Source organism: Bubalus bubalis, chromosome 7 (genome assembly GCF_019923935.1).
Source record: "Bubalus bubalis isolate 160015118507 breed Murrah chromosome 7, NDDB_SH_1, whole genome shotgun sequence".
Taxonomy (NCBI): Eukaryota; Metazoa; Chordata; class Mammalia; order Artiodactyla; family Bovidae; genus Bubalus; species Bubalus bubalis.
Window position 1 is genome coordinate 89,000,059 of NC_059163.1, and position 24,423 is coordinate 89,024,481.

At 37.4% G+C, this 24,423-nt stretch overlaps 1 long non-coding RNA gene across 3 annotated transcripts in view; it reads left to right on the forward strand.

Annotated features, from left to right (window-relative positions):
- LOC123334482 overlaps positions 1–24,423 on the forward strand; it is a 384,998-nt gene that overhangs the window by 293,477 nt on the left and 67,098 nt on the right. The window contains exons 6-9 of one of the 3 annotated variants that reach the window (XR_006552420.1): positions 721–844; positions 3,738–3,841; positions 5,053–5,124; positions 5,353–6,041. The exons of the other annotated variants lie outside the window; for them this stretch is intronic. This is a non-coding gene — a long non-coding RNA (uncharacterized LOC123334482). Of the gene's footprint in view, positions 1–720; positions 845–3,737; positions 3,842–5,052; positions 5,125–5,352; positions 6,042–24,423 lie in introns of those variants that run through there. 3 annotated transcript variants of the gene reach the window in all.

Below are 24,423 nucleotides of genomic sequence, written 5' to 3' on the forward strand. Positions count from 1 at the left end.
CGAGGAGGAACAGATACTTAGAGAAGGATTTATTTAGGCATAGGATATAATTAGAGCATAAAGACCTGCTAATGCACGTCCACATAATAACAAGTATATCCGCCTATTTTTCCTATAAATAGAAAAAAAGATTTTTATTCTTTAGTAATATCATTTGTATCTGATTATCAGAGCAATATTAACTATTGTAAATATTGTAAAAATATTTAAAGTGTTTTTACTTTAGTTTGGCTATTATTTTTTAAAGGTGGAAATTTAGTGTATTCATTATATTGAATATTTTTTCAGATGTCATTAACATTTTTATTTTATTATGGTAAGAATTAACATGAGATTTTCCCTTTAAAAATTTTAAGTGTACAGTACTGTTGACAATTAGTGCAATGTTCTATAGCAGATCTCCGGAGTTTATTCATCTTGTTTAACTGAAACTTTATGCATATTGGTTAGTAACTCCCCATCTTCCTCTCCTTTGGCCCCTGGCAGCCATCATTCTGCTCTTTGATTTTATGAATTTGATTATTTTAGATGCTTTATATAAGTGGAATTATGCAGTCTTTATCTTTTTCTAACTAACTTATTTTGCTTAGCATAATGTCCTCAAGCTTCATCAGCATAATCTCATATTGCAGAATTTTTTCTTTTTGAAGGCAGAACAGTATTTCATAGTGTGTGTAGACTCCATTTTCTCTATTCATTCGTCTGTTGTTGGATATTTAGGTTGTTCCCAATCTTGGCTATCGTGAAGAGTACTGCAATGAACGTGGGAGTGCTGTATCTCTTGGAGATCCTGACTTCACTTCTTTTGGATAAATACTCAGAAGCAGGATGGCTGGAATATATGGTAGCTTATTAATTTTTGAGAAACTTCCATAGCAACTGTGTAATTTTTCATTCCCACTAATCGCGTGCAAGGGTCCTAATTTGTCCACATTGTTGTCATCCTTGTCTCTGTTTTGAGATGTGATATATCTTATTGTGGTTTTGATTTGCATTTCTCTGATGCTTAATGATATTGAGAATTTTTTTCATATGTCTGAGGGCCATTTGTATGTTGTCTTTGGAAAAATGTCTATTAAAGTCCTTCAGTTCAGTCACTCAGTCGTGTCTGACTCTTTGTGACCCCATGGACTGCAGCACACCAGGCTTCCCTGTCCATCACCATCTCCCGGAGACTGCTCAAACTCATATCCATTGAGTTGGTGATGCCTTCTAAATATTTCATCCTCTGTCGTCCCCTTCTCCTTCTGCCTTTGATCTTTCCCAGCATCAGGGTCTTTTCCAATGAGTCAGTTCTTCACATCAGGTGGCCAAAGTATTGGAGCTTGAGCTTCAGCATCAGTCCTTCCATTGATATTCAGGACTGATTTCTTTTAGGATAGACAGGTTGGATCTCCTTGCAGTCCAAGGGACTCTCAAGAGCCTTTTCCAACACCACAGTTCAAAAGCATCAATTCTTCAGCACTCAGCTTTCTTTATAGTCCAACTCTCACATCCATACATGACTACTGGAAAAACTAGCTTTGACTAGCTGGACCTTTGTCCGCAAGTAATATCTCTGCTTTTTAATATGCTGTATAGGTTGGTCATAGCTTTTCTTTCAAGGAGCAAGCATCTTTTAATTTCATGGCTGCAGTCACAGTCTGCTGTGACTTTGGAGCCTAAGAAAATAAAGTCTGTCACTGTTTCCATTGTTTACCATTTATTTGCCATGAAGTGATGGTACCGGATGCCATGATCCTAGTTTTTTGAATGTTGAGTTTTGAGCTAACTTTTTCACTCTCCTCTTTTACTTTCATCAAGAGGTTCTTTAGTTCTTCTTTGCTTTCTGCCGTAAGGGTGGTGTCATCTGCGTGTCTTAGGTTATTGATATTTCTCCTTGCAATCTTGATTCCAGCTTGTGCTTCATCCAGCCTGGTATTCACATGATGTACTCTGCATATAAGTTAAATAAGCAGGGTGACAATATACAGCCCTGACATACTCCTTTACTGATTTGGGACCAGTCTGTTGTTCCACATCCAGTTCTAACTGTTGCTTCTTGACCTGCATACAGATTTCTCAGGAGGTAGGTAAGGTGGTCTGGTATTCCCATCTCTTTAAGAATTTTCCACAGTAAGTTCACAGTTCATGTACCATTGAAGCCTTGCTTGGAGAATTTTGAGCATTACTTTGCGAGCGTGTGAGATGAGTGTATTTGTGCAGTAGTTTGAACATTCTTTGGCATTGCCTTTCTTTGATATTGGAATGAAAACTGACCTTTTCCAGTCCTGTGGCCACTGCTGAGTTTTCCAGATTTGCTAGCATATTGAGTGAAGCACTTTCACAGCATCATCTTTTAGGATTTGAAATAGCTCAATTGGAATTCCATCACCTCTGCTAACTTTGTAGTGATGCTTCCTAAGGCCCACTTGACTTTGCATTCCAGGATATTTGGCTCTAGATGAGTGACCACACCATCATGGTTATCTGGGTCATGAAGATTTTTTTCTGTATAGTTCTTCTGTGTTCTTGTCACCTCTTGTTAGTATCTTCCGCTTCTGTTAGGATAGGTTCTGTTAAAGTCCTTAGCACATTTTTTAATTGGATTATTAATTTTTTTATTGATTTGTAGGAGTTTTTCATATGTTTTAGAGATTAATTCCTTATCCAATATGTGGTATGTATTTTTTTCATTCTATAGATAGCCTTCTCAATCTAACTGTTGATTGCTTCCTTTGCTGTGTAGAAACTTTTTAGTTTGATGTAGACCCAGTTGTCTAATTTTACTTCTGTTGCCTCCAGTATTCATGCTGGAGAATTCCATGGACAGTGGAGCCTGGCAGGCTACAGTCCACAGGGTTACAAACAGTCGGACATGACTGAGTGGCTCACACATGGTGTAAGATAAAGGTCTAACTAATTTCGTTCTTTGGCATATGGATATCAGTTTTCCCAACACCATTCATTGAAAACACTGTCCTTTCTCTGTTGTGTATTCTTGACACTGTTGTCAAAGGTCAGTTGACTGTGTACGCATGGGTTTATTTCTGGGCTTTTTATACTATTGTTTGGCCTGTTTTTATGCCAGTACTGTACTATTTTGATTATTGTGGCTATGTAATATATTTTGAAATCAGGCCCTGTGATGCCTCCAGTTTTCTTCTTTTTGCTCAGGATTGATTTAGTATCCATGGTCTTTTGTTGCTCCATGTAAATTGTAGAATTCTTTTTGTCTATTTTTGTTAAAAATGCCATTGGTATTTTGATAGGGACTGCATTGAATCTGTAGATTGCTTTCAGTAGAAGGAATGTCTTAACAATATTAAGTCTTCCAGTTCATGACAGGGGATATGATTCCATTCATTTGTGTCTTAAAATTTCTTTAATCAATGTTTTGCAAGTTTCAGTATATTTTTTACATTAACTAAAATGGTTACATATACAATAGATGGAAACTCAAGGTTACCAAAGTAACTTAAAATTTAACTTCAAACAATTTAAGGAGTTATTTATTTTGGGGGAAAGTAAAATTGTGTAAAAATTATTACATTTTTGTGAGACCCACGAAGGTCTTAAGATCTCTAAGCTCAGCTCAGAAGTATCTTTTTGGCACAGATTTGTCTGCATTCTTGAGCATAGGTGAACAGATTTTTTAATATAACAAGCATCAGGTTAATAAATGATATAGAAGCAGGAACATCCCATCGACCTTAATATCACATGACTTCTCTTCCTTACATTTGGGGTTGCTGAAGATATAGAAAATGTCTTTCATCTGCTTTCCCCTGTGGAGTTTCTGGCATCATCGTGAGCTGTGTTCTGCTCCCCTGGGCTACATACCTCATGATCACCCCTTTGGGTAAGCACATGTAAATTTATTGTCCCCATATAATCCTGTTTTTTTTTCTTAGCTCTTACATCACTCTGATCTTTACTTGTCAACTTAAAAGAGGGAAAGAGGAAAGCTAATCTTCCTCTAACTTTTGACTTAATGTTCTTGGTGATTCAGTGTCCCTTTATTAAAGTGTTGAGGTCTCCTTTAGTTTATGTATCTTTAAAAGCTTTCCCCATATACCTACGTACAAATTAATTCCCTCTTTAAAAAAAAAATCCTATAACCTAATAATAAAAATAACTTAAATAATAAAAATCAAACTTAATTTGGTGACTTGGTGATTGAATGACACACATGGTTAGAAGCAGTCATCCATAAAAAGCAGTCCTAACTTTAAGGTTAATTATTTCGCATCTTTCATTTTTCTTGCCTATAGGTCTCCGTTTATAACAATAGCAGAAATGAAAAGGATAAGATGAAAATGCAATATTTCATGAAATATGAGCTAGTGATTTGAGGTTTTCTTAAAAGGATGAGCTATTGCCTTTCCATAGTTTCCAAGAGCCCAGTTCATATATCATTGTCACTTAACTATTTTATTCTGAGATCACCGTGGCTGCTGCTTTACTGTATAGACGAGACAAGAGGACTCCCCTAACATCAGAGCAAATGAGAAACACAAATGAGGACATTCTAGAAATGTTTGTTTTCAGTCACTGTTCCTTTTTCTTATTTTTTTTTTTAACAAAATGCAAGAGTTTTTTTTTAGCTCTATTGAGATTAACTGACTTATGACATTAGTCCTAGGTGTACAGCATAATAATTTCACATATGTATGCATTGGGAAATGATTACCACAGTAAGTTTAGTTAACACCAATCACCTCACATAGTTACAACTTTTTCTCATTTATTTTATATTGAAGCTTAGTTGATTAACAATGTTGTGTTACTTTCAGGTATACAGCAAAGTGATTCAATTATATATATAGATGTATCTATATGAAAAAAAATTCTTTTAGGTTATTGCAGAATATTGAGCAGCATTCCCTGTCCTGCACAGTAGGTCCTTGTTGGTTATCCATTTTAAATATAGCAGTGTTTACATGTCCATCCCAAATTCCCAACCTGTCCCCCTCCCTTCTCCCCTAGTAATCGTTAAGTTTGTTCTGTAAGTCTGTGAGTCTGTTTCTGTTTTGTGAATAAATTCATTTGTATCTTTTTTTTTTTTTTTAGTTTCCACATGTATGCAATATTGTATGACATTTGTCTTTCTCACTGTTTCTTCTGAAGGATGAGATTTGTTAGGTAAGAAACACAAACCCCATATTTCCACAGTTTGAACTATTGCTTATCAATTTGTAGGACCTGCATAGGTAGAATTTCTTTTCCTGAAAAAGCATAGACTGCAAGAGTTTTTACCAGGTTGTTAGAGCTAAAAATAATAATGCATCTCATAGTTAAACAAGTCCTGTTTTCATATATTTTCCTCTTAGAGAAAAATGCTATAAATTAATTGATTTGTCATTCCTGCAGGAAAGAGAAGCTGAACAACAGAAATCCAGGCATCCTGTACCTTAAAAATGTCCTATTATACATTTGTTCTTTATATTCTAATTATCTGATTTTAATATTTAGTCAGCTCCTCCTTGAAAATAGAACTTGTATTTTGGGAGATGGAAGTATAGTCATATCACAAAAAGCACTAAAATATAAAGTCAGCACCTAACACTTTTCCAGTGATAAACCCTTTGGTATCTGTCTGTACTTCTGATTTCAGGTTGAGTCAAAGAAATAAAATATTTTTTTCTAAAATTAAAAAAATAGATTCCCATACTGTATGGGATAAATATATATAGTGTTGACTGTATTAATATGTATCCATGTAAAAAAGTTAAAGACAAAAAATGAAAAAGATAATCATTAGGAAGATAAGATGTTAATAATAAAATCCTTCATTTTATTGTTTTGTCTTCTTTTCATGGAGATGATAATTTGTAAAGCCATACTTACTAGTGAGATCGTTTTCATTTTCAGAAATTATAATTTGATTTTATATTTGCTAACCACGTTGAATATGTTAAGTAGCTGGTTTTTTAACTGTTGATTGTTCAGCCTTAAGAACACTAGAGGTCACTATAGCCAATATTTGTGTTAATGTTTCAAAGTTTTTATTCAATTACTAGCAGTTTTCTGTTTACTTAATAAAACCGAATGTTTTAAAGGCAATTCCATTTTCTTGATGTGATAGAACAGTTTATATATCTCTTTATCTTTGTGTTTTTAGAGAGCTATACTTATATTTTTCTATTTTAGAAAGTAATTTTTAAAAGGAAAATTATGCAAGACAGCTGAGAAATGCATGCTTTTTTCAAAATTGGAAAGTGTATGTAATTTTTAATTTGCACTGGATATTCTTTGTCTCACAATCAAGTCCCAATTTTATTTTCTCAAGTTATTAGTCTGTGACAAAATAAACTGCAGGTGACAGACTCACAGGTCACTTACTCCTAATAGATGTGTTAGGGCTTGATATAATTGCAAAGTCCCATGAGAAGCTGTTTCAAAAAAGTAGAGAGCAGGAATGCTGCTTGCCAGCACCTCCTTATTATCATGTCAGTCAAGATGGAAAACTATGATCCAAAAGTCACATTGGAAACAGGCCCCTCAGCCACGCATGTCCCCTCAGCCACACTCGTCAGGGGCTTTAGGAGAGTCCAGTCTTAATGAACTCAAAAGCTAGGTTGCTGCCTTAACCTGTGAAGGCAGTGGGAGCAGAGGGCCTGCGTCTAATTGGTGTTTATTGTTGCCCTTGTTTTGGATTCCAGACCTTTGATAAACCTTCCTCAGTGCAGCAAACCCATGGTTAACTCCGCAGCAGTAAGGAAGCTATGGGAGCAGATCTGCAATTAACTCTTATGGCAAAACAAAACATAAAGAACATACAAGAAAGGTTGAGTTTTCCTGCAGTTGCAGTTCATGACAGCTGGCAGGCAGAAACAATATACCTTAAAATGAGAACATATTTGTATTCATACACAATAACCAGGGAAGAAGCATTTATTGAAAAAAGCGCAAAGTATTCATATTGAAGTGAAAGAAAAAAAAGAATTTAAAAGACAAAATATTTTTAAATTAAAAAGTTTCTGTTAAATTATTGTTTCTGATACTGGGATTCAAGTATAAGTATTGTCAGGTGGCTTTTTATATAAGTGACAATGCTCAAATAGGAAAAACCTAACCCTTTCCTCATAACTTTTTCCATATTATGTATAAGGAAGTAGTGTTTATAATGGGAAATATCCTGTCTTAAGAAGCTGAAAATTCCAAGTAATTGTCAGCAGGCAAGACACTTACTTGCTTTAAGCCTCAATTTCAGTATTTGAAAAATTCAGAGAGGTACCTTAACAGGCTGTGAGCTGAAAGCTCTGTCACTTTTTGAGACTCTTTGGACCTCTAAGCTCTATGACTCTCTAGCATTTTGTAGTAGAGCCTCTTCAGTAATTTATTTAACAGACTGCTTCCCATGTTAGTAGTAACAGGAGGCCGAGGGAAATTTGATAGAAGATTAAGGGAAACAAAAGTCAGAGTGGAGTTGATCTTGAAACCTGGAAAAGAGCAGTAGGGCAAAGTGGCCTGGTAGAGCTGTCTGTATGAGGGAGGAGAGGCCAGAGAGATGTTAAAAAAAAAAAAACAAAAAAAAAAAACAAAAAAAAAAAACAGAAAAAGAAAGGAATCAGAAAAGGGATAAAGGCAAGGAGGGGTTTTGTTCATGCATTAGTTTAGGAGACACTCTTAAGAGGTGGGATGACATGAGAACTGATGAGTCAGGCTTGTTGATAGGAGGGGTTAGCTGAGTACCTCCCCCCTCCCCCCAGCTCTTGTGTGTTGACTGGTGCTGGTGAATAGAGGGGCTTATAAATTTGGAAGGCAGATATATCTTCCCATCTTTGTTCCATGGGATTTTCTCTTCTCAGAAACTATGCTTTGAATTTAGAGGCTGCTATGAGGGTTGAACTCTCAAGAGAACCAAGGCAATGTTGTCCGTGGGACATGGTTGAAATTTGGGTCAAGACCGAGAAGTTTTGATACTATGAAATGCCAAATGGCTGCCCAGAACCTCTGGGAGGCACTGATATTGAAGACTCTCAGCTGGAATATATTCTGTACATTCAAAATTTTGTATTGTGTCAGTTTCCATTCCAAATTACTTGCTGGTTTGGGAATAGTCTGGTATTAGCTTTTCCCCTGGTATTACAGGGGAAAAGTTCTTCTACTTTTCTGAATCTGAAACTATTAATGAGATGCTATGTGAAGTGAAGCCTTGCTTCTAACTTCTTTGCATCTCTTCTTACTAAAGTTTAGCTATGGTTTTTAAGCTTCAGAAGTTCTTGGAAATTTTATCTCGATACTTTTGTTGCTTTAAATTGATTTGCTGTACAAACGAAGTCCTCCTGGATTTGACCTCTGTTCGTTTTTCATCTCGTCTTTACACCAGCTGTTACCAGGTGTTGAAGAAGGCTGGACAGTGGGCTTTTGCTGGCGATAATTCAAAGCATCACTTTTCCTCCTACAGTTTCTCCGGGCTGTGCTGACGTTCTCACTGGGCGCTGGGGGGAGCCACACAACCGTATTCTCTCAGTATCAGCAGTGCTCTTTTTAAGAGTAGGCTAGACTCACACTTAGCTTGTGACAAATATGAAAAGTAAATTGTTTCAAATGCCTTTGGGAATAAAGCAGCAATTCAAATTGACAAATTTATAGGTTTAAATTTGAAGCAAATTTTTTACTTTCTCCACTTCTTTCTCCAGAGAATCTGGAAACTAATGAAAAAGAGAATGCATCCTTAAGGAGAAATGCATACTGTCAAAGCACTGCTCTCTGGTCTTCCTTTGCAGGTACTTCTGAGGTTAGTGAGGTTAGTGGGCTTCCCTAGTGGCTCAGATGGTAAAAAAAAAAAAAAAAAAAAAAAAAATATCCACCTGCAATGCAGGAGACCGAAGTTCAATCCCTGAGTTGGGAAGATCCCCTGAGAAGGGAATGGCTACCCACTCCGGTATTCTTACCTGGAGAATCCCATGGACAGAGGAGCCTGGAGGGCTATAGGCCATTGAGTCACAAAGAGTTGGGCACGACTTAGCGACTAAGCAAGCATGCACACTGAGGTTATGAGATGTGAGATAATTAAAACTCCAACTATACTTGTCTTGGTTACTTTATAAGCGCATGCCATAGATATTAGAGTTTCAGTATTTTCCAGGAAGATAAGAAACAGAGCATTGAATGACATATTTTAAATATCGTTCTGTTTTGCATCTCTCAACTGTCTCCAAATTGAATTTATTTTTAATTCTTGCAAAGCACTCTTAAATCATAGTCAAAGATTATGGATTCTATGGGAAGCAAAAAGATGAGTACTGGTAAGAGAGATCAGGGCCATGGCTCCTGCATCGGTTGAAAATAGCGCTTCTTTTGTGAGCTGTTTGAACATGGCAATGAAGAAAAAAAATCTGAGAAACAATAATGAAATAAAATAAAGAATGGCATTCCACCTCAAGAGCTGGGATTTATTTTAAGAATAGTTTTTTAAGGAACGGGATCAAGTTGAGAAATATTGAATGTGAGATGTAAGAAGATTGTTAACCCAGTGACTTAAGACTTTGATGAATGGGATACAAACAGGGCGACCAGCCCTCTGAGACCCTTTAGCTTGGCTTTTCTGTGAGGAAGAACCCTCTTTTGATTAGTAGTCTTCTCATTTTCCTGCAATGTACTTTACCGACTTTTATAATCTGATTCCGGTTTCCATTTAATTGCTCTCTCTTTGAGAAATAATAATTTAAAATCCTAAAATTTTAACCATATTATTATTGTGAACTATATATTAATGTTCATTATATTTGAAGAATCTAGAATAACTAACAAATATTAAAATTCTGTGAACTGAGAGATCATCTAAGAAAATCCCTTTTGATTTTTATTTTAAAGAATTTTTTTTTTTTGATGAGGACCATTTTTAAAGTCTTTGTTGAATTTGTTGCAACATTGCTTCTGTTTTATGTTTTGACTTCTTGGCCATGAGTCATGTGGCATCTTAGCTCCTGGAGCAGGCATTGAACCCCTACTCCCTGCATTGAAATCAAAGTCTTAACCACCATACCTCAAGGGAAGTACCTGGTTTTTCTTAAGGAAAAAAAAAAGTCACATGCATGTTTGTGACCAGACTTAATTTTGGAGGTCAAATTTAGTTATATAGTTGGAAAACTGGTTCTTCACCACAATTATTAAGGTACTATTTTTGTTAAGAAAAATACAATAATGGTCAATCATTTAGGGGAATTAGTTTGGTAGAAAACTAGCTTTTGTTTAGGGTTTGCTTTGTACCAAGCATTTTATATACATTTGTTCAGTTATTCTCCCCAATAACACAATGAAATTGCTATATATTCTGCAGATTAGGAAACAAGGGAAGATGTTAAAGAACATGCTGTTTGAATAGTTAGTGCCAAAGACACAGTCAAAACGGGGTTCTGTAATACCAACATCTACTCTCTTTGAGAAAAAAATTTTCTTTTAAATTTTGAATTGAATATGAAGTCAAGTGGGCCTTGGGAAGCATCACTATGAACAAAGCTAGGGGAGGTGATGGAATTCCAGCTAAGCTATTTCAAATCATAAAAGATGCTACTGCTAAAGTGCTGCACTCAATATGCCAGCAAATTTGGAAAACTCAGCAGTGGCCACAGGACTGGGAAAAGGTCAGTTTTCATTCCAATCCCAAAGAAAGACAGTGAGAAAGAATGTTCAAACTGTTGTACCATTGTGCTCATTTCACACGCTAGTAAGGTAATGCTCAAAATCCTTAAAGCTAGGCTTCAGCCATACGTGAACTGAGAACTTCCAGATGTAGAAGCTGGATTTGGAAAAGGCAGAAGAACCAGAGATCAAATTGCATACATCCGTTAGATCATAGAAAAAGCAAGAGAATTCCAGAAAAAACATCTACTTCTGTTCATCTAGTCAAGGCTATGGTTTTTCCTGTGGTCATGTATGGATGTGAGAGTTGGACTGTGAAGAAGGCTGAGCGCCAAAGAATTGATGCTTTTGAACTGTGGTGTTGGAGAAGACTCTTGAGAGTCCCTTGGACTGCAAGGAGATCCAACCAGTCCATTCTGAAGGAGATCAGCCCTGGGATTTCTTTGGAAGGAATGATGCTGAAGCTGAAACTCCAGTACTTTGGCCACCTCATGCGAAGAGTTGATTCATTGGAAAAGACTCTGATGCTAGGAGGGATTGGGGGCAGGAGGAGAAGGGGACGACAGAGGATGAGATGGCTGGATAGCATCACTGACTTGATGGACGTGAGTCTGAGTGAACTCTGGGAGTTGGTGATGGACAGGGAGGCCTGGTGTGCTGCGATTCATGGGGTCTCAAAGAGTCGGACATGACTGAGCAACTGATCTGATCTGATCTGCTTCAGTAAGCACACTAAAGCCTTTGACTGTGTGGGTCACAACAAACGGAAGAAAATTCTTAAAGAGATGAGAATACCAGACCACCTTACCTGTCTCCTGAGAAACCTGTATGCTGGTCAAGAAGCAACAGTTATAACCGGACATGGAACAATGAACTGGTTCCAAATTGCGACAGAAGTACGTCAAGGCTGTATATTATTACCCTGCTTATTTAACTTCTATGCAGAGTACATCATATGAAATTCTGGGCTGGATTAAGCACAAGCTGGAATCAAGATTGCCAGGACAAATATCAATAACCTCAGATATGCAGATGACACCACCCTTATGGCAAAAAGAGAAGAAGAACTAAAGACCTTTTTGATGAAAGTGAAAGAGGAGAGTGAAAAAATTGGCTTAAAGCTCAACAATCAGAAAAAAAGATCATGACATCTGGTCCCATCACTTCATAGCAAATAGATGGGGAAACAATGGAAATAGTGAGAAACTCTATTTTCTTGGGCTCCAAAATCACTGCAGATGGTGACTGCAGCCATGAAATTAAAAGACGTTTACTCTTTAGAAGGAAAGTTATGACCAACCTAGACAGCGTATAAAAAGCAGAGACATTACTTATGCTGACCAAGGTCCGTATCATCAAAGCTATGGTTTTTCCAGTAGGCACGTACAGATGTGAGAGTTGGACCATAAAGACGGCTGAGCACTGAAGAATTGATGCTTTTGAACTGTGGTGTTGGAGAAGACTCTTGAGAGTCCCTTGGACTGCAAGGAGATCAAACCAGTCAATCCTAAAGGAAATCAACCCTGAATATTCATTGGAATGACAGATGCTGAAGCTGAAGCTCCAGTCCTTTGGCCACCCGATGTGAAGAGCTGACTCATTAGAAAAGCACTGATGCTGAGAAAGATTGAAGGCAGGAGGAGAAGGGGATGACAGAGGATGAGTTGTTTGGATGGAATACTCAATGGACGTGAGTTTGAGCAAACTCCGGGAGATAGTGGAGGACAAGGAAGCCTGGAGTGCTGCAGTCCATGGGGTTGCAAAGAGTTGAACACGACTAAGCAACTGAACAACAAAAACAGCAGCTAGCTTCCCATGTGTAATTGAATTTACGTCTATGACCCTCTTTTTCCAGGTTTAATGTTGAGTACCATCTAGTGACTTAGAGGTAGATGGGATTCACACATTAATTAGAAAAAGAATGAGAGGGAAAATGTGATTTTTATTTCTCAGGTAGCTCAAATATTCAATTGAAGCACACTTCTATTAGACAATAGGAAAAAGAAGGTCACAGTGGAGAAGTTACATAGGACAATAAAATCTGTTTTAATCAGTTACTGAAGAAATAGTCATAGAAAGTCAGAGAACAGCAGTTGGTTAAATATTCCTTTATTTCCTTAATTGATTTCTTGGACCAATATCTTAACATTATTTAACAAAAAGCCCCAAGTGGCACAGTGGTAAAAGAGTTCGCCTGCCAAGCAGAAAACATGGATTTGATCCCTGGGTCAGGAATATCCCCTGGAGAAGGAAATGGCAACCCACTCCAATATTCTTGCCTGGAAAGTTCCATGGATGGAGGACCCTAGTGGGATACAGTCCAGGAAGTCACAAAAGAGACATGACTGAGGACACACACATTAGTTTAACAAATGATGACTTAGCAATCAATGAAAAGTAATGGATACTATATTGAGGAATAATCATTATTATAGTTAAGAGAAATATTTTTCAATAACAGTGGATTTTGTCTAAAATTTTACTGGATTAATGTCACAGCTTACAGTGTATAATACATGAGAAATAACAAGAGATTTAAAAATCACCTAGGTAAAATTTTCCCTTGAGCATATTATTTGCCATGTCCTCATTTCAGTATTCTAATTAATTTTGTTCTTAAATAATTTAATCTGGTTTCCTAGGTCAATTATTTGCAGCCAGCGGTCTAGTATCTAAATCTGGATTATTGATTTCTTTAATTACAAAAGAAGGAGAACTATGAGGCATGTTTTCATATTGTTTGTAAACTAACTTCTAATTTACTCAAGATGCAGACATTCCTCATTTTCCTTCAAGTTTTTATTTCGAAAATTTCAGACTCCAGGAGAAGTATGAACAAGCAATAGCATAAAGAACACTCACATACCCTTTTCCTAGATTCTCTGTGATTGCTAACATTTTTGCCACATTTTATTTTTCTCTTTCTCTTCCTCTGTCTTTGTGTGTGTATGTATGTGTGTATGTATGTATGTATGTGTCTGTGCTGGTGTCTCTGTTTCTTTCTGCATATACCTACTTTAAAAAAATCTGTTTGAAAGTAAGTACAGAAATCATGACATTTTACCTGTGGATACTTCAGCATGCACTTTCTAAGAAGAAAAGACTTTCTTATGTACAACCACAAAACTGTTATCACACTTAAGAAAATTTATAGCAATTCAACAATTTAATATTTAGTTCATTTAAAATCTCTCTAATTGTCCCCCAAGGAGATGTCCTTGATGTTCCTAGAAATTTTTTGTGGTAGCTTGGCAAGGAACTTCTCAGCAAGTTAAAGTTAGTTCCATGGAAGAAGAGGCTGATATCAGCACTGGACTCTGGAGGCTGTCTATTTCTTATTGGGCCCTTTCCTCATGCTGGGTCTCTCCATGTTGCTTAGTTGCGCGGTTACCCCTGCCCAGCCTATACACTGTAAGTTATGTACACCCATATCAGTAGAGAAGGGCCCTCTCTACTGCGCATAGGCCAAGCGCTTAGAGGTCAACTGTGCACAAACTAAATTGTGAGGTTATAAGAATTACAGGGAATAACCCATTCTTTCTCTGATTTAAACTTTTCACTCAGGAAACTATATTTTAATCCTAGGACTATATGTCTGTGACCTCTTTGGATGACATTCCCCAGAGAACTAAGCAATTTATTTTTTCTATGCACAGTCCAATCAGGGTTCACATGTTGCATTTGGTTTTGAGCTCTGTTTAGTTTTACCTAGAACAGGCCTCCTTTCTTTACTTGTATCCCATACCAGCAACTTTTGAAAAATCCAGGGTAATTTTTTCTTGGATGTCACTCATCCTAGATTTGTCTTCTTGCTTCCTCATGGTTTTGTTTAACTTGTTCCTCTTTCCCTTTTTTCCTCTAATTTGGGTGTTTGATCTAAAACCTTGACTAGATTAACTTCAAACATTTATGGCAAGAAAATTTCATAGGCGATGATCCATATTTAGCATTACATTATATCAGGAGGCATATGGGATAAAGTTGTCCATTGTTAGTGATTGGCTAAGATGCTGACCATCAGAATTGGTGCTGAAAAAGGCATGTTTTTTAGCTCTTATTAATTAATATTTATTCTATTATTATTAATATTAATTATTGTTAATCTACTAATATTTAATCCTCTGATAACATTTTGGCACTATTTGAGTCTGTTATATGACTACATTTCATCCAGTGGCTTTAGCTCTTTTTGATAATCCATGCTAGAAGATTCCTTCATTATTTTGGGATTAGGGCTTACAAAATGGTGATTTTCTAATTATATCATTTCTTCTGCATAAGACTGTTTTTCCCTTCTTCTTTCCATCTTTTCTTTTTTTTTTTTTTTTGAGATGAACTGAAATTTTTATTGGATCAAATATATGTGTAAACTTTTCATAGAGACTGGATGAAGTAAAGATTTGTGTAAAATAATTTGAGGTTTTTTTTAAGTATAAATTTTCAATTAAAATATCAATCTGACTCCAAGTAATACATTTCCCTCACTTAAAATGTTTCCTCTACTTTTTCTAATAGCTATAGACTCATAGTATTTAAAAAAAAAATTCATTGCATCATAATACATTATTATAGTTGTTATATTGGTGTTCAAATTGTCCTCAATAGCCAATTCAGTTGGAACACATTCAGACTTGTTCCTTTGATCTCTGGCATGATCTGTGTGATAGAAAGCCATTAGAATGGCTCCCAAAGATCCTTGTTTTCTAATATTCATACCCTCGTATAATCTTTTCCCTTTAGTGTGGTTGGACCTAATGACTCACTTCTAACAAATAGGATAGAGCAAAAGTGGTGGTCCATCATGTCTGAGGTTAGGTTATGAAAAGCCTGTGGCTTCTGTGTTGGTATCCGTTCTGACTCTCTTGTTTGCTAACACTAATGGAAGCCAGACGCGATGTTGTTAGTTTCCCTATGAGGACGCCTACATGGCTAGAAATTGAGGGAACCTTCTGATCAACAGCCAGCAAGGAACTTAAGCTTTCATTAAAACAGCCCATGAGAAAACAAATATTGTCAACAGCCACATGCGTGAGTTTAGAAGTAAGTCCTCTCCTAGATGAACCCAAGAGGACTACAGCCTGGCTGACAGCTTCATTGCAGCCTTGTGAGAGACCCTGAGTCTGAAGACCCCCTAAGCCACCTGCATATTTCTGACCCACAATGCTGGGAGATAATATGTATTGTTTTAAGGCTTAAGTTTTTTTTTTTTTTTTTTAAGGCTTAAGTTTTAAGGCTGGACGATAATACATATTGTTTTAAGGCTCTAAGTTTGTGATTTGTTTTACAGCTACAGATAACTAGTACAACTCCACTAGTCTTTGAGCACTTTTATTTCTTTACTAGTGCAGCAAGATTTCTCAGATTCCACTTTGTTTTTTCCCTGACTTATTCCTGGTTGCATTTCTCCAAGTTTCTCTGGTTTCCTTTAATGGAGAATGGTCCTTATGATACAAAATATGGGCACAAAATGTCCTCATTGTTAAAAGATGTCATTGTTTCTACATTCATCCAGAGGTAGAGCTAGAAAACACATAAAAAGTCTTGAGTTCATACTGATACTTCCAATTCACATTTAATATTACATGACTTTTTCTTACCTTTCTGAATTATATATTGTATCACTTTTATAGTGAAAATCTTGGCTCCTTACCTTAGCAGCAGAGGGTTAATATTACAAGGAAGTGGAGGAGTGGGTGTCACAATTTTAGAAATGATAGTAAGTCCTCTGGTTTTCTGGAATATCTTCCTTTTATAGGACCTTCATTTCTACCACTTGAGATTTATTTGTTTGACTCCTGAGGGTTTTTAAATATGAGTTCTCTTGTCAAAATTTTTTAGAATTATTTTCCAACTTAGGAAAATGACCCAGAAAGAACAGAGTTAAAAATTTTGAAAGAAATAACAGAAAATGTAAGTAAATAATTCATAGTGGTAAATTTGTGGAAATTTTTTATTTGCTTACTTTAACAAAGAACATATTTTGAACCTGTAACATGTGCTGTTTACCGTTTAAGGCACTGGGGCTCAGAGTTTCTGTTCTGAATGGAAGGATTTGTATTCTGGGGAGGAGTCAAATAAATGTGTCAATATAATTGGTAAAAGATAATATAGAGATACATAGCACATGTACGGAGAAGGCAATGGCACCCCACTCCAGTACTTTTGCCTGGAAAATCCCATGGACGGAGGAGCCTGGTAGGCTGCAGTCCATGGGGTCGCAAAGGGTCGAACACAACTGAGTGACTTCACTTTCACTTTTCACTTTCATGCATTGCAGAAGGAAATGGCAACTCACTCCAGTATTCTTGCCTGGAGAATCCCAGGGATGGGGGAGCCTGGTGGGCTGCCGTCTATGGGGTCGCACAGAGTCGGACATGACTGAAACGACTTAGCAGCAGCAGCAGCACATGTAAAATTTTTTCTAAAGAACATATACTATTTCAGTTATAGGAAAACATAAAATTTTGTTTTAAAGGGAGCAAAAGATCAAAGGGAGATAAAAACAGGAGCAGAATCTTTCTTGAATTGGAAAACATGTCAAAGGCAAGCTAGTATATTTCACAATTTTCATTAAATTGTGGTAAATTCAGCAAGAGGATTTCTCAAATAAATACTTCATGTTTCAAGTAGAACTAGATTTTCATTCTAGTATTCTAGTATTTATTTTATTTTTTATTCTGCATTTTGGTCAAAAGTAGCCTGCATATTTATAGCCAATTGTCATGTTGTTGATTAAAGAATATGAAGAAAAATAGCAAATAATCTACTAATTTTGTAACTAATTTAGATGGTTAAATTCTACCTTTCGGTTCAGTTCTGTCGCTCAGTCGTGTCCGACTCTTTGCACACAAAATTCTACCTTTATTTTTCCTAAAAATATTATTTAAAGATTTTACATCTCTGCTTTAGCTAATCTCTCAGATGAAGCATATTAAAAATTTGCACAGCTGTGATTCATGCTCAAGCTCCAGAAGAGCAAGAATCAGGGCATTGCTGCATTTTTCTGTTTAGTATGCTTCATAGACATCCTTGGAGAAAGGAGAGAAGTGGGCAGAGAAACAGAAAAGGAAGGCGACTAAAGTGGCATTTACATTTCTGACTTGTTGTCCTTGGCAGTTTTGTTTAAGCTTATCCATATCAGTCTTCTTTCTTTTATTTATTTACTGTTGTTCATATTGGTTGAATTGATGATAATCTTTCTGGAGGCAAAAAACCTGCTCTAAAATGAGTTAGGTAGAAAATCAATTAAGGCTGACATTTTAAACCTGTTTGGTAATAAACATGCAGATCAGCAAAACTTTCATTAGTATTAGGGAAATTAATTATGGGGAAGTGCAGTATATTTACGGATGATAGCTACCCATGCCTTACGAAGTTCATGCCAGGCCAATGACTCATCAGGCTTTGCTGAAGCTAGAATGAGATGGCTGGATGGCATCACTGACTCGATGGATGTGAGTCTGGGTGAACTCCGGGAGTTGGTGATGGACAGGGAGGCCTGGAGTGCTGCGATTCATGGGGTCGCAAAGAGTCAGACACGACTGAGCGACTGAACTGAACTGAACCATGTATAAGTGGGTGAGAGAAAGCCACTGAGGATGGATTCTTATGCATCATTTACTTTACAAAAACTTTACTAAAAATGTAATTTACTAAACTCTTTTTTTTAAAAAAAATAGTTCCATTTTTATCTTATAAGCATAGTCATTGGAACAATTAATGTTATTCTACATTCAGAGGACATGCTTCTAATTTGTAAAGCTGAAATGAAAATCAGAAATTGCTACCTACTGGTTGCCTCAGGTACCACAGATACAGAGAATAATAAGATAAAACCCCTGCTTTCAAGCAATTCTCAGCTTAAGCCCATTTAAGTCATTACCTTGGATACAGACATCTGTATTAAGAATGTTTTATAAGGAAATGTCCACCAGTGAGGGCCATAGGATATCACTGGAAAATACTCAGTTAAGAGAATATCTTAGAGACTATTTGAGTTCTTTTGTCCCTTGTAACACTTGAAACAAAAGGAATTTATGTACTTACTCTCTTGTGTGATAGATGGTACTGAACTAAAGGCTGTGAGAAACTAGCCCATTTCCAGGGCCTTGTAAACAACAGTCAGTTTGATGGAGGTGTCCATGCAAAGAGTTTTTGAGTCATGGTTAAGTGATTGTGACATATCTGAAAGGCAAACTTTTGTCATAAGAAAGAACTCCTTGGATAGATGGATACATATAGTTTTGTAAAGACACTTGGAAACTTTGATCTGACAGAGATCACATCACAGAGAAATTGTTATTGTCAGAGCACACTGGTGATAAAAAGCTTTAAATGCATGTCTTAACTAAATCTTCAGTTCAGTTTAGTTCAGTTCAGTCACTCAGTTGTCTCCGACTCTTTGTGACCCCATGAATCGCAGCATGCCAGGCCTCCCTGTCCCTCACCAACTCCCAGAGTTCACTCAGACTCACGTCCATCGAGTCAGTGATGCCATCCAGCCATCTCATCCTCTGTCGTCCCCTTTTCCTCCTGCCCCCAATCCCTCCCAGCATCAGTCTCTTCCAATGAGTCAACTCTTCACATGAGGTGGCCAAAGTACTGGAGTTTCAGCTTCAGCATCATTCCCTCCAAAGAAATCCCAGGGCTGATCTCCTTCAGAGTGTACTGGTTGGATCTCCTTGCAGTCCAAGGGACTCTCAAGAGTCTCCTCCAACACCACAGTTCAAAAGCATCAATTCTTCGGTGCTCAGCGTTCTTCACAGTCTAACTTTCACATCCATACATGACCACTGGAAAAACCATAGCCTTGACTAGACGAACGTTTGTTGGCAAAGTAATGTCTCTGCTTTTCAATAAACCATTCAATATCACAGTAATCCAAGTCTATGCCCCAACCAGTAATGCTGAAGAAGCTGAAGTTGAACGGTTCTATGAAGACCTACAAGAACTTTTAGAACTAACACCCAAAAAAGATGTCCTTTTCATTATAGGGGACTGGAATGCAAAAGTAGGAAGTCAAGAAACACCTGAAGTAACAGGCAAATTTGGCCTTGGAATACAGAATGAAGCAGGGCAAAGACTAATAGAGTTTTGCGAAGAAAATGCACTGGTCATAGCAAACACCCTCTTCCAACAACACAAGAGAAGACTCTACACATGGACATCACCAGATGGTCAACACCGAAATCAGATTGATTATATTCTTTGCAGCCAAAGATGGAGAAGCTCTATACAGTCAACAAAAACAAGACTAGGAGGTGACTGTGGCTCAGATCATGAACTCCTTATTGCCAAATTCAGACTGAAATTGAAGAAAGTAGGGAAAACCACTAGACCATTCAGGTATGACCTAAATCAAATCCCTTATGATTGTACAGTGGAAGTGAGAAATAGATTTAAGGGACTAGATCTGATAGATAGATTGTCTGATGAACTAAATCTTACATGTGCTCAAATCGCCACCTGTTTTATGATCACTGGAATAAACCATTTAATATTTGCCTATGAAATATGCAGATGACACCACCCTTATGGCAGAAAGTGAAGAGGAACTCAAAAGCCTCTTGATGAAAGTGAAAGAGGAGAGTGAAAATGTTGGCTTAAAACTCAACATTCAGAAAACTAAGATCATGGCATCTGGTCCCATCACTTCATGGGAAATAGATGGGGAAACAGTGTCAGACTTTATTTTTTGGGGCTCCAAAATCACTGAAGATGGTGATTGCAGCCATGAAATTAAAAGATGCTTGTTCCTTGGAAGGAAAGTTATGACCAACCTAGATAGTATATTGAAAAGCAGAGATATTACCTTGTCAACAAAGGTCCATCTAGTCAAGGCTATGTTTTTTCCAGTGGTCATGTATGGATGTGAGAGTTGGACTGTGAAGAAAGCTGAGTGCCAAAGAATTGATGCTTTTGAACTGTGGTGTTGGAGAAGACTCTTGAGAGTCCCTTGGACTGCAAGGAGATCCAACCAGTCCATCTTAAAGGAGATCAGTCCTGGGTGTTCATTGGAAGGACTGATGCTGAAGCTGAAACTTCAATACTTTGGCCACCTCATGTGAAGAGTTGACTCATTGGAAAAGACCCTGATTCTGGGAGGGATTGCGGGGGGCAGGAGGAGAAGGGGATGACAGAAGATGAGATGGCTGGAGGGCATCACCGACTCGATAGACATTAGTTTGAGTGAACTCCGGAGTTGGTGATAGACAGGGAGGCCTGGCATGCTGTGATTCATGGGGTCGGTCACAAAGAGTTGGACACGACTGAATGACTGAACTGAACTGAACTGATGAAATATTATGCCAGATATAAGGGTAAGTAGATATGCTAGCAATCCTTGGAAAGTGCATACTTCCTTTTTGATATTTGACTTTATTTTTAATATTCAGTGGAAATATGACAACAACAATAAATTCCACTCTAGATTTTCATGTTGCAATTCCATTGACCTTTCATAAGACTATAGAAATAATGGAAGTTTAAAAAATGGTATTTAAGAAGGTTAGAAGGAAAGATGTCCATGTATTTGACATAGGGTGTAGCATTCTCCGTGATCTAGCTCCTAACTTTCTTTTTAATTCTTACTATGTGCCAATATACATTTTTCTTCTCTGTTCATCCAAACCAACCCATTGGCAAGCGTTCCCTAACATTCTAATTTTCTGATTTCTGTATACATTGTCACCTCACTTGTCACTTGTGTACTTTTTTTATTAATGCCTGCGATAGCTGAGAGGATATTACCAGAAAAGAAAATTATATTGCCTTTGTCCTATTTCATCTCATGAGAGGCCAGTTTCATTTTCATTCTAGCCCTGTTCCTTTTTCTTTCTTCCCTCATGCTTCTTTGGGGCTTTTAAACACATCTCCCTTGTGTTGATTGGGTTCTCTGAAAAGTGAAAATGGAGACTGAATAGAAGTGCCAAAGGGGAAGGGTAGGGGATGGAGGCAGAAATGAACAAGGGGAATACCTCAGACTGGGATGCTAACCCCGTGATGCCCAGCAGAGAGGTCTAGAGCAATGACCAGCCGGTACAGCGATTGCACAGTGGCAGAAAAAGCAGGCCCCATGTCACTGTCTGGTTCAGCCACTGAGGCTCCACCCTCAGAAAAGAGTGACCGAGTCGGAGAGCTGGGATCGACCCTGATGCAGTCACTGCTTGGAGGCTGTCAATGTCGTGCACAGCTTACAGCTGGCCAGCCTGACCTTTCTTGAAGAGGAATATCCTGCCCCCTAGGATCCCAGTTCCATGACTGAGATGCAGCAAAATCCTCAGCACCTCCAACTTATGGTTTCCCTAGGGGATTATTTTGTCTATATTATGAAGTCTCCTTTATGTACAGTTGGGAAGGTCCCCTGGAGGAGGAAATGGCAACCCACTCCAGTATTTTTGCCTAGAGAATCCCATGGACAGAGGAGCCTAGCGGGCTACAGTCCATGGGGTCGCAAAAAGTTGGACACAGCTGAGTGACTACTACTAATAATTATTATGTATTAGATTTTACAGATAATAAAAATAAATAATTCTTTCTGTAGCTGATTTTAAGAACCTCTCATAACGTGACTGTGTTGCCAAATTTCATGACTCCATCTCTATACTGTATCTCTTTGGTCTCTAACATACTGGGAGAAGAAAAAAAGGAAGATGAGGGAGAAGAATGAGTCAGATCAAAGGTGACCTTTTTCATGGAAGTTTCTCCAGCACCTACCTGTAGGCTGAATTCACTGTTTTTCAACTGTACTTGTACTATATGCTGTAAATATCTCAAGTTACAGCACTTAGCACCCTGTATTCTCATAGTTGACTTTCTTGCCTGTCTCTTCATTAGACTGGACAATGGTCAGGGCAAGAAAATTCCTTGTCCGTTTTCTTGTCTCTAACACTCAGGTTTGTTGTTGATGCCTCAATGTAGATTGGTGTAAATAGATTTAAACTGCACTGGAAATATAGTGGCAAACCCACTGGAATATAAGGTTATATATTTAAATCTTTTCATCAGTGATTTCTAAACCATTGAAAAAATATACTCAGTACCACATCAGTACTTTATAAAAATATTTATAATACGCACATATTATTACAAGATTTAGAAAACACTGCACAGTTTTTAGGAAAAACTAAAACTTTTATAATTGTGCTAAGTATACTCCTTTGTGATGTTTAATCTGATTTAGAATTTTTATTAATTGACATATACGAACACCCATACATTTACACCTAATATTATATTAAAACATTTACCATGTCCTTTAATTTTCTTCAAAAATCATTCAATTATTTTTTATTATTAGAAGTTAGGTTGTTTCCAATGTTTGTTTCCATGTATATCCTGTCATGAACTTTCTTCCATATAAATCTTTATTCTCATCTCTGAGACTGTTTCTTTTTGGTGAAATAGTAGTACATTTGCTCATCTTTGTTCATATTGTCTAATTATTTTCCAGACAGCTCATACCAGTTTATCCCACCAGCTGAGTGTGAGACTCTTCTCACTACAATTCTTGGCAGCCCTATTAACTTAAGGAAAGGATAATAGACAACACAGTTGACCTGCTCTCCGTTTTAGGTGGTGCGTCTATTCATTTGTATTATAACTTAGAGATTTTATGTTTTCAGTTTTCTTCTCTTTTTGTTTGCACTGGGTCTTCATTGCTGCATGCAGGCTTCTTCTTGCCGCTGTAAACGGGGGCTGCTCTTGGTTGCTGTGCTCGGGCTTCTCCTTGTGGTGCCTTCTACCTTCCGGAGCGCGGGCTCAGGTGCACAGCCTTCGGTAGTCGTGACTCGTGGGCTCTGAGTGCAGGCTCAGCAGTGGTGATGCACTGGCTTAGCTGCTCCACAGCATGTGGAGTCTTCCTGGACCAGGGATCAAGCCTATGTCCCCTGCACTGACAGGCGGATTCTTACCCACTGTGCCACAAAGGAAGTCCCTATGAATTTTCCATTCATATTCTTTGTCCATTTTCAAAAGTTTAAGAGTCCTTTTACAAACTGAGTGAGTTTTAAATACTGCAAATATTATGAAGTGTCTGTCATTAATATCAGTAATGTCTGTCATTAATATAAGTGATTTTCTCCATTTGAATTGTCTTATGGGGTCGCTAAGAGTCGGACACAACTGAGCGACTTCACTTTCAATTTTCACTTTTCACTTTCATGCATTGGAGAAGGAAATGGCAACCCACTCCAGTGTTCTTGCCTGGAGAATCGCAGGGATGGGGGAGCCTGGTGGGCTGCCGTCTATGGGGTTGGACAGAGTCAGACACGACTGAAGCGACTTAGCAGCAGCAGCAGCATGTCTAATTTTATGAGTTTTGCAGAGGACTTCAAATTCTACATAGGTACATTTAACAACATTTCTCAATGATGTCTTTCCATTATCTATGATTAGAAAGTGCTTATCCATTCCGAGATCAGTTAAATTGTCACAATTTCTGTTTTCTGTTTTCATTTTTAAATGAAATTTATTTTAATGAATTTTAGTTTGAAATTGTGATCCAACTAAATATCTTCCTCAAAAGCATAACTTCCCCAAAATCTTTGGATAATTCCTCAACATGCATTAGTTTTCAATGCTTCTTTTTCATCTGTTATGATCTTTTTTAATTTTATTGGCTTTAAGGTAGTCTCTAATCTTCTGTTGGTTTGTTTTCCCATTCTTGAAATAATATTTAAAAATGTTTTATGGATGCTTGAAAAGAAGAAGACATATTCCCTGTTAGTGGGAGACATACTCACATGAATCCATATATTCAATATTTGTTTCAATCAGTACAGACTACCTTGAGAAATCAGGTATGTTATATGAATGTGCTCATCACCCAGATGTAACTCATTAGGTGCTGAT